Source organism: Triticum urartu, chromosome 7, assembly GCF_003073215.2.
Source record: "Triticum urartu cultivar G1812 chromosome 7, Tu2.1, whole genome shotgun sequence".
Classification (NCBI taxonomy): Eukaryota; Viridiplantae; Streptophyta; class Magnoliopsida; order Poales; family Poaceae; genus Triticum; species Triticum urartu.
In genome coordinates, this window is record NC_053028.1 from 78,778,572 (window position 1) to 78,789,489 (window position 10,918).

Sequence of the window (10,918 nt, forward strand, 5' to 3'; positions counted from 1 at the left end):
GTGCTTTCGTCAAGGGTGACTGACACGTGGCATCCACCGTAACGAAACGCCGTTAAGCTATCGGGTCGGATTTTGGATCCGATAACCCGTTAATAGCCACGACCAATGCCGATTTTCCACGTGTAAAAGTCTCATTGGCTGACGGATCCAACGGGCGAGATGGGCCTATGATATGTTGACACGTGGACCAGCCCAAAAGTGGCCCACAAAGATTAAGTGGGCCGGCCCAACCGAAGGCCCATAAGATTTAGCGGACCATAATGGGCCGGCCCAGCTAAAGGCCCACAAAATTTAGCGGACCATAATGGGCTGGCCCAGCTAAAGGCCCACGCGATTTTGCAGACCATAATGGGCCGGCCCAGCTAAAGGCCCACAAGATTTTGCGGGCCATAATGGGTCGGGCCAGCTAAAGGCCCACAAGATTCTGCTGACCATAATGGGTCAGCCCAGCTAAAGGCCCAACATTCTCTATCAAATCGGCCCGTCAACGGCCTGTCCTAAACTTGTCATCAACGCGACCCATGGTCACTTCTGGCCCGTTAATAGTCCGCTAAGTAATTGGTCCGAATTACGGCCCGGTGTATTTCCGACCTGTTAAAAGTCCGGTTTCATTTGGGCCCATTTACAGGCCATCAAAACTTTCGGCCCATAAACGATCGTGAAGGATTTGGGTCATATTCGGCCATGTCTGACATTCGGCCTATTAGAGGCCCACTATAGCTTTGGGCCACTTTCGGCATGTTGTCATTTTCGGCCTGTTAAAGCCGGACGTAAACCATGGGCCATATGTGGCCCAACGTCATATCGGGCCCATTAACAGCCCATATAGAAATGACGATAATCTAGCCCGACCGAAGTTCCGGCCTGTTAAAGGCACGTGTATTAGGTCGGCGCTTTTACGGCCCGTCCGAATTTCGGCCTGTTAAAGTCCAGTGGGTTATTTGGCACAATCAGGGCCCAATCTCACTTTCGGTCTATTAAAGGCCCATGTATTTTATGGGCTCGAGATATTTACACCTGTAAACGGCCTATTTTTACTTGAGGGCCCAGATTATGTTTAGGCCTGTTAAAGGCCCACTATGGGCACAGGCCTACCAGAAAAATATGAAAACTTATGCTGATTTAGGCCCAGATATTTTTAGTGGGCTACATGCCAATTTCGGCCCATAATCGTTTTTAGCCCAATTGGAATGGGCCCGACGAATGTTGGCTTGTTGGGATCCTACGAAGCTTTCGGCCAATTACATTACTAAGATAAACCTACACTATACAAAAATAGCGTCGTAATTACTACAGCCTGAGGCAGCATCATAAATGTTGTATCATAACAAAATAAATTCCAACCATACAACAAAAGGCATGTTGGCATAAAGTTTACAGTCCTTCCAGATAAAAGCACCATCAGATGTATAGAAGCACAGATCATTTGACCTGAGTGCTAATGTTTCAGGCTGTAGAATCTGATGGAGCAGCACGATCTCCACCTTTTTCCGCCATTGCTCTTGAACAACAAAGCGAATGTCTGATAGTCTGGTTTCAAAACCATTCATATCTTGACGACATTTCTCAACCACTATTCTTGTTTCCGAAACAACGTCCATTAGGGATTGGACTTGTGTCTGGAGCACAGATATATCACTCTGTCTAGCAGGAACATTTTGTTCAGTAGGCGATTTGGACGAGGTTACCTTGACAACCAACCCAGAATTACGCAGGAAGGTGCTTTTTGCACTGTTAGTGGAGAGATACTGACGCACTGCAACAAGAGGTGACATTGTGCCTGTAGTAGCCTCGTCACCTTCAGGTGGTTGTGGCTGTTCAATGATTTGTTCCATAGCTTCCTAAAAGTTTGAACTTGTAGATTAGTGTACCAGATAAGTTACTAATGAGACAAAAACAAACAAAGTAGGTTAAACGTTTATACATAACTTATTTTGGTGAACTACTGTAATACATTAGCATGTATTGTAGTGCCAACTACATAATAAAATCACTTTCGGAACATATGTCCATGTAGCATGCCTACTGTATTGTCTATTTCCTCACATTCGTTGACATCTAAGGATAAAGAGACATGATTTAAAGTAGGATGAACATAGTATGACATCATTTATATCATGGGCAAACAGATATAAAACAAATAGGCTATTTTATCATTGTGTGCGCACGTGAACATAACAACTAGATTACAGATCAAGACCAAAAGAATATCCTTCATCTCTTTTAAACCATGTAAGGTGAAATGATACGTTAAGACAACTGTGAATAAAAGTGAACAGAGTAACTGACATTGGCTGCAAACCAAGTAGTTAAATGAACACATCACAGTACCAATCAGTTCAAGGCAGCAGGAGTAAGGACTTACAACAGCAGCTTGAACTGGTGTGCTCATGCCCTTCATCTTGCTGGTGTGGCAATCCTTGAAGATTTGCACTGCATTCGGTTCAGGTTCTTTTTGGTCCGCACGGGATTTCCTCTGTATTTGGAACAAGTCAATATAGATACGATAATATGGCACAAAAAAAGAAGGAAGTAGCAGCTATTTACAAGAACCTCGCGGTGTGCAATATAGCTACGAGATCCTGTGGTCTGTTGGAATTTCACTTTAGAACGGTTGGTTTTGTTCTTCAAACAGTTAGCCTAGAAGAATATACACTTGTAAGGCACATACATAAATACAAGTTCAATATGTGGTTTGATCAAATACATATAGCCTACCTGATACTTTGGATCAGACCAGTGTTTAACGAGGGCTGTCCAGTCTTCATCTGTAATATATTCCACTGGAGATGTTTGGGCGATTTCATTGTTAGCCTTGCCTTCAAAGTGAGATTTTCTAAGGTGGTACCGATACTGTCGCAGAGCAGACTGAAAAACATGAGTGCATGCTTGTCTAGTTGCATCATCTTTCGGATCCAACTTGAACCTCATCTGTTGAAAAAAGAATGTGAGTCTTATTAGGAGGAAGCTAGAAAGTATGGGACAGAGCAAGACAATATTACTAATTGCGATGAATAACATTACTTACGGATAAATGGTCAAGGAAGGTGTTAAACTGGGTATTGTCTTTTTCATTCTTGTACTGGATCCACGTTGGGAGGATACGTGCATGACACCTAACGACAACGGCTGCCTCTGATACTAACTTGGTTGACTTTGTAGCATCACGTGGCCTTTTTAAACATGCCTCAAAATGGATCTCCATTCTTCCTCCTTTAGATTTTGTTAATCTGTCAAGCATTATCCCTGATGTCTGTTTCCGCTTGCGCTGTGGTGCTAGTTCAACAACGAATATGGAAAGTGTTAGTGTGCATCAAACTGTGAGAGTACATATAAAGGAGCATGCAACTGCAACTTGACTCGGTCAGGTACCGTCTTGGTGTTGATGCTCATGAGGTTCCTCTGATCTTGCCAAGTCTTGTTGTGTCATCAGTGCTTCGGAAGTAGTGTTAGGTGTGAAGGCAGCTTGGGAACTGGCCAGTTCCGGAGCAAACGAACGAGTAACTGGTTGAGATGCTGGTACAGTTGAAGCGAATGCTGCAGCTGGTGGAGCAGGTGATACTGTGTTTGTAGATTTAGCCGGTGGACTTGGACCTTCTACTGCACTATAAGTACCAGCAGAATCTCGACGACAAAACCTTTTCCGTTTCACCGGACGAGTAACAACACTCCCTACTATATTATTTTCCTTGCTCTTTTTTGACTTTGCCATGTCAAGCTGTACCCACAACACAAAAGAATAAAATCACTCTTCAGAACTCATTGATGCATGATACAGACAAGCAATACTTTGATGTAAGACAACCGTATGAGGATGGAATATGTAAGAAAAACAGGACGGCATGCCATATTCACAGCTACGATGTGCAAACTAAGCAGAAGGATTTTCAAGAAAATAGAAGTAATGCAAGCTAGACACCATATGAAAGATGCAACCAATATTACTCTGCCAAGTTAAAAGTGTCTTGTCATAAGTGGCAATTCGAAAAATTAGAAACAGTACAACGTAGAAATCAATGCAAGATGCAACCACTATCAAACTGCCATGTTAAAAGCGTCCAATCATGAGTGACTGATGCGGGATACACAACGGCAGTACTTTGATGTAAGAACATGGTATTATAGATAGATGCAGTGTATTCTAGACACAGAAAGCCATGTCATATGCACATGTATAACGTATAAACTCAGCAGGTGCAATTTAATCAAAATAGAAGAAATACATGCTAGACAACATATCAACATGAAACCAATTATCACACTGTCAACTTAGAGCAAGCACCTGCGATGGTGGAGTACGGGAGATGAACTCATCATGTAGACTTGGGACTTCAACTTCATTAGCAGTAGCAGTGGCAAATCTAGAGAGTCTCTGTGTGTGTTGGTGCGGAGGACCACCAACATCCCCTAACTTACTCTTTTCCTTCCTATTTTCTGATATTGCCTTATGAAGTCAAAACCACAAGAAGATGAATAAAATTACCTCAGCATAACTGGTTGATGCATGATACAGACGAACACTACTTTGATGTAAGGCAAGCGCAGGATAGGAGGATGGAATATATACAAAAAAAGACAGTGTTTCATATTCACACGTACGATAGTGTGTCTTATGGGTAAGTAATCGTTGCAGGTATAAGTTGTAAGCTAAGCAGATGCAATTCAACATAATCAGAAGCAATACAAACTAGACATCATACGGAAAACGCAACCACGTATAACAGTTCCAAGTAAGAGCAAGCAGCGGTGATGGTGGAGTAGGGGAGATGTGCTCGTCATGTACATGTATGTTCTAGAAACAGGAACACGTGTCATATTCACAGGCATTATGTGTAAAGTAAGTAGATGCAATTCAAGTTAGAAGCAATACAAGCTAGACATCATACGCAACATGCAACCACATATAATAGTAACAAGTTAGAGCAAGCACCTGTGATGGTGGAGTAGGGGAGTCATCATCTACACAGCTACATTGACTGTCCAGCCTTGTGTTGTCTTGCGAATCTTGTTGGGAGGATGGCGGAGTAGAATCTGTAGAGACCCCCTGTTTGAGTTGCTCCGAAGGACCACCATCATCCACTGGCGGACTAATTTCCTTCAGTTGTAATGATTTTGCATTGTGAAGTCAAACCGATAAGAAAAAGGGATTAGAAACACTGCAAGACACCATATGGAAGGTGCAATCAATATCACTCTGCCAAGTTAAAACTGTCTCGTCATAGGTGGCGTTCATCAAACTAGAAGCAATACATGCTAGAAATCATATTCAAGACGCAAACTAATATCACACTGCCAACTTAAAGGTGTCCCATCACAAGTGACTGATGCAGGATACACAAGAAGAGTAGTTTCATGTAAGAACATGGTGTGATAGACAGATATAGTATGTACCAAAAACAGGAAAGCGTGTCATATTCACATGTATCATGTGTAAGCTAAGCAGATGCAGTTTACACTAATTACGAGCAATACGAGCTAGACACCATATGCAACATGCAACCAGATATCACACTGCCAAGTTAGAGCAAGCACCTTGGATGGTGGAGTAGGGGAGCGGAGACTTGGACCTTGTAATGCACTATCAATACAAGGAGAATCGGTTCAGATGCTCCGTTTACGTTGCTGCAGATGACCACCATCATCACCTTCCTTACTATTTTCCTTCCTCTTTCTTGATTTTGCCTTGTCGAGTCAAACCCACAAGAAAAAGGAATAAAATTTGCTCTTCAGAACTCATTGATGCATGATACTGACGAACACTACTTTCATGTAAGGCAGCCGCATGATAGGAGGATGGAATATGTATGAAAAACAGGACGGTGTGACATATTGACATGTATGATGTATAAAGTGTAAACTAAGCACAAGGTGCTTGAACTTGTTAGAATCGATGCAAGCTAGAAACCATATTAAAGATGAAACCAATATCACTCTGCCAAATTAAAAGGGTGCCCTAACAAATGTATTTGACCAAATTAGTAGCAATACATGGCAACAGGCTAGAAATAATATGCAATATGCAACGAATAAAGGTTACTCATCGTAAGTGATTGATGCAGGATACAGAAGAGAGGTAGTTTCATGTAAGAACAAGGTTAACACATAGATGTAGTGTGTACCAAAAATAGGAAGGCATGTCATATTCACAGGTATAGTGTGTAAACTAAGCAGATGCAATTTACCCTAATTAGAAGCATTACAAGCTAGACACCGTATGCAACATGCAACCACATATCACACTGCCAAGTAAGAGCAAGCACCTGCGATGGTGGTGTGGGGGAATTGCGGTGATCAACTAGAGAGCTACGTTGACTATCTTCATTTAGCCTTGCTGTTTCTTGAGAATCATGTGGGGAGGATGACACTGCACTCTTTAAACGAGTATGGGGTCTCACAGTAACCCACCCGGGTGACTGTCTCATCATAAGTGATTGACGAGGGATACAAAAGAGCATTAGTTTGATGTACGAACATGGTTAATAGACATATGTAGTATGTATCGAAAACAGGAAGGCATGTCATTATCAAAGGTATAATGTGTAAAGTAAGCAGATGCAATTTAACCAAATTGGAAGCAATACAAGCTAGACACCATATGCAACATGCAACCACATTTGACAGCGCGAAGTTAAAGCAAGCACCTGGGATGGTTGTGTGTGGCAATTGAGATCATCAACTGCAGAGCTACGTTTATTGTCTCCAACTGCTGACACTGCACCCGTTAGAGCGCTGGAACACTTAGTGCTTATCTTCGAATTACACTGGAGCGACTTCTGTCTTTTCTTTTCTACATTCATCAACACTGCGTCAGAGTCTGAAATATCCATGCATAAAAAAACAATAGTGTGAGTATGGGTGAAGTGTGTGCACAATTAGTACAGTGTAAAGGTAGCAGATAGCAGGTCGGTGAGAAATAAATGACGGGAGACATATGATAGCTCTACAACATACATGGCACACTAAATTACTACAGGATTCTATGAAAATAACAGTCGACTGAAAGCAAATAGGTCAGTCCATTTTTTCTGCACCGTCCGATGTACAAAGAACGGGCAGATCGCCTTCATCTACCTCCAGCCAGTTAGTGTTGACGATCTTCCTTGAAACACCAGCGACCACCGGCCCAGTATTCCTCCCCTGCCTGCGCCCTCCCCTCGACCTCACCGCACCGCCGTGCTTGGCACCGCCCCCGGCCATCCATTCAAGCCCCGCCGACCTCTAGATCGGGCGCAAGCAGCTCCTGCGCCCCACACCCCGCTTCCCCGGGGAGCAGGCGGACTAGGTGCTCCGCGCGCCTAAGCGTGTGCTGCTTCTTTTAATTGCGGTTCGACTGACCCTGAATTGAAATCCAGGCGGGCTACTGACCTCTAGCAAAGGTGAAATAGTAAAAGGGAGGAAACCTTGTGCATTTAGTATCACGAAGAAGATGCAGTAAGAAGCGCTCAACTAGTTTCTTTCGTGGGATGAATACGGTGTGAGCGGAGACGTAAGATTTGCACGAATATGGGAAGAGGAGTACCTCTTTCTTCTGGCAGTGATGTGTCCTCCTTCTGTTTTTCTGACGATCTTCTTGTTGTTCGCCGGAAACCAGAAGTTGTGGAGGACGGTGCAGCCTTGTACGAACCCATGGCCAAGTTGTTGAGTGTGGTGCGGTGACCGTCTGTCGGCGGCGGGGAAGCAGATCCGAGGCGGCGAACAACGGCGTAGCGGTAATAGCTCCGGTGCGGTGGACGGTTGCGACAGTGGAGCCACAGCAGTGAGGCGCAGGACGGCGTGGTCGGAGTAGTTCTGGTATGGCGCACATCGGCGTCGGTGTCGTGGAGGCAGCTCTGCCTCGGCTTCAGCTGCTAAGTCCTTGAGGGCGTTGTGGTTGCGGTTGCGTTGGACGACGATGTCGAGGTACCGGCTCCAGCGTGATGGAAGAGGGCAGCGGTGGATTGGCCGCTGTGGGGTGGAGGACGGAGGAGACTGGGGTTTCGTGGCTGGTGGAGAGGGCGTTTTCGCGCCCATGGAGTACGAATGGGGAAACAGAGGGAGGCGGGGAACTAAGGGGGAACAATGTTTCAGTTTGAGACGCGCTTGTTTGAAATTTGGGGAAAGTTACAAACTTTTCCCCCATCTAAAATTTTGGACATATTGTGGGTTGGGGGTAGGACAGTCATGTCAGGTGTCCCAAATGTGGGCGGGATAGATTTTGGCCGAGCGCATGGGTAGGCGTCCACGGCGTATGAATGCTTCTCTGGCGTCTTGGTGAAGTTACAAACCTACCCCGGTTTAGACTTTTGGACATCGGGCCGATAGGCTACACGGGCCAGAGTCAGGACAGTAATTTCCTACCACCAAAACATTAGTCTCGTGCGGTTTCGGGTGACCAGAGGCCTATTTGACGCTTCGTTCAATATTTGGGAGCAGAAGCATTAACGTTTTCGGTTCTCTTGAATTGAACTTTCAGGATTTGTCAAACTTCACAAATCTTTACTCTTGAAAATCCTAAAGCTACGATTATTTTAGAATGGAGGGCGTACATTTGAATATACATTGTACACGAGTATATATTAAAAAATATGCAACTTACCTCAGTTCATGCATGGTTCCAGATATAATCTCCTTGGTTGCAAAAAAAAGTTAGATATGCGTATGAATATATATATAGCATGTTCAAACTCACAACAAAGATTGATGCCCCCTTCTACATCTGATTTACAAATGCCATTATCTCAGGTTCAAATTGATGAATGCACTTCCTATGAATTTGAATCTTCGAAACCCCCTTTATGTTGAATTCGACATGTATTCTATTTCGTAGCTAGCAATTTGGAATGTATCCATGCAAGTGACAAATGTATAAAGTTCTTCACACTAACAACATGGAGTGCACTAATTAATGTTTATATATGAATTGCAAAAGCATCCATTGCCTGTATTTCAAACCACTCTCACTCTATGGATCGATAATATGAAATAAACACATGCACATGCTAGAATTCAATTGCAGTTGAAGAAAGAGCCTACTCCTGGTACTGTATATTAGTGATAGGGGTGTGTACAAAGTACACGTGAATACCAGGCATTGTGCGTGTGTGGATACTATCGACGAACTAGCCCCCAAGCTTGTATAACATACTAAGGGCCTAGGGTTACAAATCATATATAGTCGGCTTATCACCAGTGGGGATAGAGTCCTCCGCGACTCTGGTAGCTTCGTGTTGTACGCCGAGTCCTCCACATGGGTCTTCGTATAACACGTCTCGGTCCAACCTATATGTGGCGCAAGATGGAACCGACCCATGAGTCTTCATGTTGACCCACCACAACTAGAAATGATGTGCCCACCACACCACACACGCAATCGGCCACTAAGAGAATAAGCATATACAATAGTACAACGGTATCTAGCTCACAAAAGGTTCCATATTTTGTTGATGACACTGACGGACTTTGCATTTGATGTGTGCTCCGTATTTTGTTGACGACACTTACGGTCATTGTATTTGAAGCGAAAGCACGATATGGTCACTGGACTTCAGAATAAGCTCATCACGGTCACCGCATACATTTTGTCGTGCTAACCAACATGTGCTTGGATGGTTAGAGGACAGTGGTTTCTCGAGCCCACTAAGGTTAAAGTCCCGGTGCTCGCATTTATCTTGTGTTAATTTTAGTATTTTCTAGCAACGTACGTTCAGTGGGAGGAGACTTTCCACTTGACTACGAGGCACCTATGGTGACTTCGTAAAATCTCAAGATCATATATGCTGGCCCACTCTCTCGAAGGTGCTCATAGGGGTCGGGTTCGCGTGTGTGCGCTTATAGCGGTGAGTGTTACGCGTATATATGAGCCCCTGCGTCTGTACCGTGTTAAACAAATACATATCATGATTATACGGTCACTGGCTCACCCGTAACTCCGTATTTTGTTGATGACACAATCAATTGACCAGTCAAACGTTCCACGCGGCGCAACTAGTATTGCACCATCGGGGTGCGTAACCATGGGGCCCACCTGTCAGCCCGTATATGAAAGAAAGAAATGGTAGTTTGAGTCTGTACTGTGTTAATAAAATAGGAGTACATTTTAGGGTGATCATACGGTCACTGGCTCACCATACAACTCTGTAATTTGTTGATAACACGATCAATTAACCAGTCAAACGGTCCACACTCAGCAGCGCACATTACCATAGGGCCCACCCATCAGCGCGTATATGAAGGACAGAAATGGTAATAAATTAGTGGTCAGCGGGTATTCGAAGTCGTGAGACCTCTGGTTGGCAGTCACCGGCGGTTGGGGGCGTTCATTGGGCGGTGGGGTGGGGATCCCCGGAGAAAAAGCTCGGTGGGGGGGGGCTAGAGGGATGGCCGGTGCGGGGGGGGGCCGGGGGGGGGGGGGGGGTTTGGGGGGGGGGGGGGGGGCTGGCGGTTCGGCCGGTGGTGGCTAGCGGCTCCGGGGGGTGGAGTTTGATGAAAAACTAGAGGCCCATGATTTCGTATCCAAGGGCTGGAAAATCTAATGACCAGAGATGAAAAATTCAGTCGACTGACGTGTAGCCTCACCCCGCATGTACACATGCACGCACGCAAGACACGCACGCATGTAGGTGTGCAACACTGACACGTACACACGCACGCATGCTGGCGTGCAACACTGACACGTACACATGCACTCACAAACACACGCACGTACGCACCCATGCATGCAGCACTGAAACGTACACTTGCACACACGCAACACTCGCACGCCTGCATGCACACAGCACACGACGCAAGACACACGTTCAACCTATACGTGCATGCACCCTTTTTTAAGGACATGGATTGTTACGGGTATTAATCAATCTTATCTGTGATAAGCAGAACATTGATGTTTGCAGCGGTCTATGAATCACAACGTATCGAACGGGCTATCAACATAGTAGGC